Here is a 10,263-nt window from a genome sequence, read left to right as displayed (position 1 = left end):
ATATATGTTCAAAAACACTGAAGAAGTGGATTTTTCCCAATATGTCCCCGTTAAGTGCAGATATCGGCTTTTTGACCAGTTTGAGACCAAAAAAATAGAGCTAAAAGAGGACAAATATTAGACTTACGTCATCAGGTAGACAGAACTAGACTGCAAATGAATGGAATTTTTCTGTTCAAAATGTCTACTGCTTGCTTTATGCAATGTTACATGAATATTGCATAATTTATTGTTCTATTGTCAGAACAATAGTAAGTGTTATAGCCATTTCAAGGATTTTTTTAATAATAGGAACCCATTATGCCTGTGCGTAAATTAATCCTGCAAGAAGCAGACAGTGACAGGAGCTTTGAAGTAAACACAGAGGAGGTTTTAGACTCTTCACAGGCTTTATTATCTGAATACAAAAATATATACCAGTATGATGCTATAAACCAGGTCATCTATTTTACAGCTGCACGGCTCATTTGTGTGTTTGTGCATGTGTGATTTCTGCATCAGTGCATTGACAGTGATGTAATTACTGCTGTTGGCAAACAAACAGAGGAAGACAGAGTCTAGAGAGATGAAAGCAGACACAAGTGAAGAAAGCAGAAGACAGAAAAATCCCTTTCCTGGCTAAGAAAGCCTCACTAATACTCAGCAAACACAGCCGACTGTCCAACAGCCACAGACACAAAACTAAACCCACTGTTTGTGTTTGTCTTTATGTGGATATCTTTGTGTTCATTATGCATTTGTGTGGTCTCCTTCTTGTCTAGTCATGGAAACTAATTCCAAATTTTTCTATTGTAATGTAAAATATTGATTAATTTCACTTTAAAGCAATTACTTTCAACCAAGTTGAATATTGTATTTTCTTATCTTTTACCGTTTTTGGCCCAATTTTATGCTTTCTCTTTATTTTTTCAAATTATTCTTGAGTCTTTTCATCTCTGGCTTTCTGTTCTAAAACAACTAAATGAAAAGGTAACCATGCTTACCATAGATACGAGAAGGGGGGACACACTGCCATTTAAATTCAATGTATTTGGTGTTGTTATATTACATAAAAAGGAGGATCAGTAATTGTTACAGCCTCCTTAACCAAAATAATTCAATCTGTAATGCTCAAAACATGGAGACCAAAAACATATAAGGACGCCCCACAGATTTAAAGTTTTAAAACCAAAGCTTTATTAGATGTATATACCCCCCTAAAATAATCAGAGAAAAAAATAGAAACCAAAGAAACAAAGCGGGACTGGAGACCTGGTCAAAAAGAAAAAAAGATGGGAAGGTGCCGAGCCAACCACGTAATGGGTCGCCGCTCTCAGCACCTCCCCCTAAAACTACCAAAAAAGAAAAGCTTGACCTAAAGAAACCAAAAAAACAAAAAAGTAGGAATACCAATGATCTCCAGCCCAAACTAACAAAACCCAGAAATCTTGACATGAAAAAACAGAAACCTAGATAGGGAAAAGTATAAATGAGGAACAAACGGTCCTCACCACCTCGCTGCCCACAGTGTGTGTGACCCAGTCCCTTCTACAGGGCTCCTCTAAGGGTGCGCTCGAATTGTCCCTCTTATCTCCTTTCACTATCCACTTTTTGTGCAGCAGGTAAAGGAGGGCTAAACAGAGAGAGAACAGGGCCACACCAATAAAACTTTATGGACACATATTTGAGTTCACGCTGAGAATGCTGGCTTGATATTTGTGTTAAAACAGCTGCAACATGATTCATGGTTGATGTCAGTATGTTGGCCAGACTAACTTTTTTTCCCATTTTTTGTATCCTGACCAGGCCTTGCTGTGGACAAAACTCCATACAGTATTGGCTCCATACAGTATTGGTTGCTCACGGCCAAGCTTAGAGTGAGCATAACCACATGGCTCACAAAACTGGTTCTTTTTTATTTAAGTCCAGCTAAGGCAGACGGCCGCTGCCCTTGGTTTTGTAAGTAGGCCAGTATAATCCCAAATGTGGAGATCTCTTCCAGTAACCTTGATACATAAATTGGAACGGAAACATCGCAATTTACTGCTCTAGCCAGGTGAAACAATCGTTTATTCTTTCATCAAATAAGTTGAGAGTTTACTGAGACATGGTGAATCAATCAGCACAAGGTTTGAGATTGATAATCAGTGACCAACAAAGATTAGTGAAAATCAATGAGACTGTTCAGTGCAGTGTAAAACACATTACAGAAACAGTCTTATCTAAACTGACAAATGACAACACACATTCAACGAGATGTAGCTGTTTAGAACATTTTACCTTTTGTATTAAAGTGAAAAATCAACTGCATAAAAAAAAACACATAGAAAATGCTTTTGCTTGATGAAGGGACATTTAAATGCTAAAGTTAGAGATTGCACTTTTGGCACTGTGACACATTCTGATAACAAATTCTAGTCGTTGGTCTCTTTTTGCCATGCTAGTCACTATACACTACGGGGACTCTGTCGCTGTGTCTGCTGTGCTTAGAAGGTATCTTTTGTTCATTTTCTTCCAGCTACACATACTTTAAGCTATTTCTGCAAAAGCTTAACTGAGCAGCTGTCAGTGTATAACACGCTGCAGTTGACAGAAGAATATGAACAAAAAACTATTTAATGATTGATTTGGAAATGTTTTATTTTTCTTTGACGAGTTTATTGGCTGGTAAGACAAACAAAAAAAATACTGGACATTTGTGCTGTTCAAACACGAGTAATTTAGAGTATAAGCATGTGACATTGTAAGGCTCTGGACCTGAGGGTGGTGCTCTTAACCCCAAAGTCTGGTTCAGTTGATCAGTGTGACCACATACGCAACATAATCGTACCGGACTCAGGTACTGTGCCCCAGTATGCTTGAAGATATTCCGGGCATAATTCATGTGTACTCAAGCACGGCCTGCAGGACGATGTGCACAAACCCATGCTCAAACAAGGAAGTAGACCGCTATGTGACGTAATTTCTTAAGTAGTATCCGCGCTGCACAGCTCCATTACATCCTCTGAGCTGCACAGTAGATGTGGAAAAAAGGAACAGGGTCGTTGTTGGCATCTCAGAAATAATAAAAACCACAGTTAGCAGGACTGACCCTGTGAATGGTTGCCATGGTTTCTTATTTTTCCTTCTTCTTCTTCTTCGGATTTGCAAACCAAATGTGTACATACTGCCACCTGCTGTATCGGACTGTGTGCATACCCTAGTGTACTTGGATACAGAACAAAGTTACTAATGTGACCTCAGACCAGCGGGGGGTGGGGGAGATGTCCTAAGGCTCTCTCCACCTGCACAACCCTCCTCCTCTCTGAAACCCATAGATGAGTGTGGTTTACATGCTTGCCAGCAGATGTAAGCGTATGTGACAATTCATCACCACCTTTCTGTTTGCCTCTAGGTGTTGTGATGTGCAGTAAATAAAATGTCTGTCCTGCATATTTGTTGTCAGTCCTGGACTCATACTATTCAGGCAGCATCTAGAAATATTACTGAAAGAGCAGTCAGAGGGATTAGAGGATTAAAAATAAGGGATTACAGTAATGCTGATTATTATGTGGATTATATGAAAAGTACCTGTATTCAATACAAAATCATAAGAACAAAATAATAGGATGAATTGGTTAGGGATGTATTTTTAAAGGTTTAAATTAATATGATTTATTAGAACGCTTGCGGTTCCTTTGTGCCTGATTAAGAACTGCTTTAAATCTGCAGTAGGCAAAATCCAGGTGTTTATGAATAGCAGCTGTTAAGAGTTATTTTGTTATCTTGTTGTAGATGATGAACTTCCCCTTGTGCAGTGACCAGAGGAGTCTAATATGTACATACACTTTAAATAAAAAAGGAGTTAAAACGAGTTGGACATGCATGGTTTTGTTTCCACGTTAAGACTTAGATGAGAAAATTGGAACCTCTCTCGCCTTTTTGCTTAAAATTGAGCAACAGCTAACAGTTGCAATCTAGCTCAGCTAAGCATTAAGATTTGAAAAAATGAGGCATAATCCTTCTCAAACCCGAGCATGGCAGTTAACAGTGATTGTTTTAAAGAAAAGAGATATAACTTGGTAAATGTTTAGCTCTACAAATATTGATATGTTAGCTTAAAATGTTATGGTGCCATCATTATTGGAAACTGCAGTAATGTACCGCATGTTATGGCCCAGTCCCTTTTACGAGCCTAGTTACCGCACCTTTTGACAAATAATGGAACGTCTCAGTTAAAGGGGACCCTGTATTTAGTGTTGATGGTTTGCTAAAATGAGGTGAAGAAGCAGCAAGACATGAACTTCTACATCCGTCCAAGAAAGACAGAATAATGCTTCAGTGCATCCACATAACACAAGCACAGCCTCTCAGAGTCTTCTGCATGAATATCAGGATAAAGATTATAAGTGTCACAGTACCTGCTCCTTGACTCCAGTTTGCATGAGGTGTGTGTTTTTTTTATTTATTTCTGGGCATTTTGTGTGAGTGCTGAGTGCTGAGTGCTTGGTGCGGTTTGTTTTCCCCTCCCCCTTCCACTCTTTCCTCTTCACTCTGCTCACCTGCATTGGATCTTCAATCAACACAACTGCCAGCAATCATCTTCACCTACAAGAACCCTGCAACAGCACTCACTGCCAGCCAGCCAGCCACCTCCAGCTCACTGCCTCACCCCCAGCCCTGGACACCTCCCCCCTGCATATTCCAAATAAAACTCTTTTTTGACACTGTATCTGTCTGGTCTGCATTTGGGTTCAGCCTCATTCGTGACAATAAGTATATTGTAACCTGAGTGAGTGACAGGAGGGTCTGTAAGGACTTGTGCTGCCTTTAGAGATGGAAATAAATTGTTGAAATTATGAAAAAAAAAAAAAAAACAATTACAGACATTCATATATGCTTCCACAGCTCCATAGGCCAGTATAGCACTTGTTAGTGATTCTTTAAACAGGCGTCTCTCTCTCTTCCCTCCACAGTACAGCAGGTTGGCATAGGTGGGCTGTTTTACAAACCGAAATCAAATGAGTGATTTGTTATTTTATCTGTTTATCGATATTGTTACTTTGTACATGGTTGAATATTATTTCAGTTTATTTTTTTTGCTGTGCAAGACATTTGTGTGAAAATAATTGCAGGCCTTCCTCGTATTGACGAATGTGTGGTACTGTTAATTGTTGTTAAAGTTGTAGTCATCTGGACACCATATAATGCACGATACCTAGAGAAGTACTTTGGCTTTTGGAAGGAAACATGCTCATTAAATAAAAACTCAGTTTAAAGAATTAGAATGAGGAACATTTGTATTTCAATGATCTTTCAGAAAATGTTCATCATTGTATTTACTCTATGCATGCGAATAACATGAATCATGGCTCAAACTCAGATGTAAACTGCAACAAAACCTACCCACTGATAAGCAGGGTTGAAACTGACTGTGGTCTGTGTAAGGAACTTTAGCCAGTTAAACTCTCAGACAGTGACCCCATTAGAAGTTTATCCTTCGGAGACATTTGGCCTGATCACACTGGGAGGAGTGTCTGAACTTTATATTTTATTTCATGCTATCAGGAAGAGGTTGTGCACTGGACTTGTGGCTCTCTGATCCTATTTTTATAGGACTTTTTTTTTTTTTACTGAAGTACCTCTGCAGAACTAACACCCTTACCTGACCCACTGAGGATTACTCAAGTGGAGAGGCAAGAGTGGTGAATACAGGGACTGTGCAGTGTCACCTTACAAAACCTGAAATGTCAAAACTCTGTCGAACCAACATGTGAAGTTGGCTGGAAGTAACAACTAATTTAAACTGAGTTTTCTATCAATCTTTGTGTGCTGAGATTCAATAAATATGTGGCAGATATTAGCTTTGATTTCAATATATATGGATTCCTAAATGGAGGAAGCAACATTTCATTTGTTTTGAACTCAACATAACAGCCATAGTGTGCAAACAGACAATAAGAATTTAATGACACAGAAAACAATAGTAGGTCTTTACATTGCACCGTATGTCCCATTAACAACCATGCTAACAAGCTTGATGATTAATATTAGTGGAACATTTAAAAAGCTACCTTTGTTTCTCTTTTCAAGAAGCCTTTTGAATGAAATTAAAATAATGTTCATTCTTCTTCAATGTTCATCGTTTGCTTAGCCTGTGTCACAAATGCATTCCTGAAAATGTCAATTTAAAGGTCCAATATGTCACATATTTAATGAATTCAATGATGAAGTTACATTTCTATTTCATCAGACATTAAGGACATCGTTGAAGTGTTGGCTTCTCTGTCAACAACACAGCAGTCATTATTCATGAGAGCAACCCATCCGGGTACTTTGCCCAAACGATGCCAGCCCCGCCCCTTTCTGGTTGAAATCATTCTATCTGAATGAATGGCGGTTAATGGACAAGTTGGGGTCTTCACCGATTTAAAGTCTTAAAAAATGAAAACCATACTTTAAAACGACAAGTATGAGCCTAAATCTGATGAGCAGTGATGTAAACAGTTAAAATATGACATTTCTGAACAGAGATCGACATCATAACAATTATCACAATTATCAGAGGTGTAAAGTAACGAATTACATTTACTCGTGTTACTGTAATTGAGTAGTTTTTAAGTCGTTTTTAAAATCTGTACTTTTACTTTGACTTAAGTAGGTTTTCTGTTAAGTATTGTAATTAGCTACGTTTTAAATCACATCCGTTACTGAGTAAAAAAATAAGCCTGCTATGAAGCACCGGAGAGAGAGAGAGAGAGAGAGAGAGAGAGAGAGCGAGAGAGAGAGCCTCTTGGCTCGGTGCCACTTCAGTTAGTGCAGCACGGATAAGCACCTCCACTAGAGCGGGTCTACCTGCTGAAGGTGTTTATAAACTGAAGTCTCATTGTCTTAAGTCCAAGATGATTTAAATAAGTTGTCTGTGGTTCTTACTCTTGGACAAAGAAGTGGCTGAGGATGTTTTTTCTCACTGCAGCGTTCGCGACTACAATCACCGCTGCAGCTCCGCGAAATCTCAGAATGATAAACACATTTAGTTCCGGAAAGATAAACACAATAAAAGTCCCTAATTCCCATCTCTGTGATGTACTTTTATTTTGAAGCAGACATATGAGGAAGTTGGGTGTTATAAGCTGCTGCAACTTAACACATCTCAGATGTGTGAAAATAAATACTTCAAACCAAACAGATTCACTTAGAAGCTTCAGTAGCTAATAGGTAAACAAACAGTGACTAAAACATCTAATATTTAAGCTCATAAAGGCTCATTTTAAAACAATAAATGGATTATCTTTCATCTCAGGGTTAGTTGCAGATAAGTCATCCTTTGAGGCTGTCTTTGAGACTAACCAGCCTCAGAATAATAAAACTAAAAACACTAAAATACTCTTTACACTTTTTATGATTGAGACAAAGATCCTTTTAGTATTTTCTTAAATAGTTTAAAGGTTTAATATGTGATTTTTCACACTTAAATAAAAATCAAGTATATCCTCTGAGTCATGACTGTCTACAATGGGTGTAACACCCGAGTCCCACTGTCTGTGATGTTTTCAGAGTTTTCAGAGTCCTATCTTCACTTTGTTTACATCGCCAGCACAGCCGGCTGACTCCTCCCCTCGTGTATAAAAGTTGTTTAATTGAGGGACTAGAGAAAAGAAGAATAACATACTGTACTCACTGCTTAACTGTGTTTCTAGATCACGCTCATTTCAGGTAAATTTACATGCAGTGTGAAGATACGAGCATAATAAAGATCACTAGCATTAACATGCTAACACAACAATGCAGCACGAGTTGGTTTCATGCTGGTGCTCAAGGGCGACATCTACTGGATCAAAAAATCACATATAAAGCCTTTAAAGATTTCCCTTCATAAAACAGCTGATTACTTGAACTTGAGATTAATATCCTCTCGTCCTTTTTTCACGACACACAAGAGATGCGTTGTTAAAAAAAGTAACGAAGTAACTTTTACTTAAAGTACATTTTAAACAAGTTACTTTTTACTTTTACTTTGAGTACATTTTTAAACTGGTACTTAAGTATGAGTGGGGCGAGACGAGGTGTTATATCGAGCTAGCAAACTTTTTATTTTGACATTTATTTTTCAGTAAGAGGATTTGGTGTAGTGTTCCTTCATTTAGAGACATTTTCACCAACATGTTTATGTGACGTGACAGTTGAAACGTTGTTAATACGTTAGTGAATGAATGTGTGAAGAATCTGTTTAGACACTTCTCTTCTGTCACGGAGCGATTCTACCTGACATAAAAAGCCTCTTTTTCTAATAAGCTCCACGAGCAGAAACGTTGTAAGACTTGGTTAATAATTGGAGAGAAAAAAAATGGAGAGAGGTTTCAAGACCAAGCTAACTAAAGTTTCCGTGTAAGTGAAATAGTGACCTGCGTGGACATCAACCAAAGGGAGGAGGCGGTGGGGGAGAGAGCTCACTCCAATGTTTTGAATTTGGACTGTCCTACCCATTTCAAACGCTAGGTGTCAGAGTTACATATTGCTCTTTTTACACACATCTTCCTGAGTATCACCAGCTGAATTCACTCATCGGCTCACTCCGACTTCTTGCGTACATTTCACCAGGGGGCTTGCAGGAAAAATTACGGATAAAGTTTGGGTGTGAAAATGGAACGTTTTTGTTCACACGTGCAGCACAACCTGAAATTTCCACAAGTTTTCAGTTTTGTGCATGTGGGAATGAGGCTCTAGGGTGTCAACTGTCAGCTTCTCAGCTACAGATCATGTTAACTAACTATTCCAGACAGTCCCAACATAACCCAAGCCTGAGTGTGGCGAGCTCTGCTCTGGTATGACCAGACTTTTATAGTAGTAAGCAAACAGGAACATGTTTGATAAGCAGAGCAAGTGTTATAGCCTGATAAAGGTGATTTACTATAGCATCATATAGTCATGCAGGTGTGATACAATCTGCTTTCCAGTGACATCCTTAAATCCACATGCATTGTCAACACAGATCGATGCATGTATTTCTGCATTTATAGAAGCATGAGACGTTTACTGAATACAGTCCTCAGTGCTTCATCGCCCTTTAACTTCATCAGAAACGATGCCGGGCCAAATGCTACGCTATGAGAATCAATATTCTTCTCACATCACTCCATTTTTTTAACGCCCTTCACTCTCTGGCCTTGGCTGGTATCGGCATAGCAACATTCCACTTCCTCTAAATTACAGTGTGGCAGCCAATCAAACACGAGCAGTGACCCTGGAGAGGCAGCGATAACAAATCAGCTTCAGAGAAGAAGTGCGTGTGTGTGTGTGTGTGTGTGTGTGTGTGTGTGTGTGTGTGTGTGTGTGTGTGTGTGTGTGTGTGTGTGTGTGTGTGTGTCAGAGTCACTGTAGGCTGATGTGCAGCTCTGGACACTCACATCCTCATGTCTTGTTGAGCAGAGACCTTTGACTTGAGACTCTCAGATCTGTTTCACTCTTCTCTAAATTCTCCTCTTCTATTTCTTCACCTCTTCTTGTCCTTACACTCTTTCACCAATTTGGTAACATCAGCGTCTGCCTCCTGCATCACTTAACATTTCATGATGTAGCTTACTTTCACATTTAAGGTGTACCTTGACTTTAGCTAAACTTGCACAGAAAGTTATACCACCCCCTTTTTTTAACACAACATGTGCAGACTATCTTGTCTTTTAAAGAAAAATATGTCTGGTAAATCTCCTGTATAGACATGCAGCTGCAATAGCATTTTAATTGCCTCAAATTTGTATGCAACTGAAGACAAATGAACATATGATTCACTCAAGAACTTACACCATAGCAACGATGCAGATGTTTCCACCTCTGTTGTGTGTATTAAAAACTTTGTGTTGGTGACAAATTGTGTTGTCAGAGAATCAATTAATTGATTGATAATCAAATCAATTTTTTTTTATTTGGTTTTATATTTTGCTGTGTTGTCTGATTTTTTTTTAAATTTGTTTTGGTCCATGTTTTATGGTGATGTTGTCCTTGTGTTTCTTGTCTTCTGTGTGCTCCTGTTGCAACACACATTTCCCCTTGTGGGACAATAAAAAATCTGAATCTGAATCTGAATCTGAATCAATTTCAATTGAACTGTGTGCTCCCTGGTGTGAGAATGTGTATGAATGGATTAATTACTTCTGATGGTCACTTTACATAGAAGGCTCTGCCCTCAGTGTGTGAATGGGGAGGTAAATGGAATTGAGCTTGCAACGATTTTCTAGTCTTCTGCCTACTCAAAGCACTTTTACACCGCAGGTCACACCTTCGCATTCACACACTGATGGCAGAGGA

Source organism: Labrus mixtus, chromosome 18, assembly GCF_963584025.1.
Source record: "Labrus mixtus chromosome 18, fLabMix1.1, whole genome shotgun sequence".
Lineage (NCBI taxonomy): Eukaryota > Metazoa > Chordata > Actinopteri > Labriformes > Labridae > Labrus > Labrus mixtus.
Note: the sequence above shows the minus strand (reverse complement) of the source record.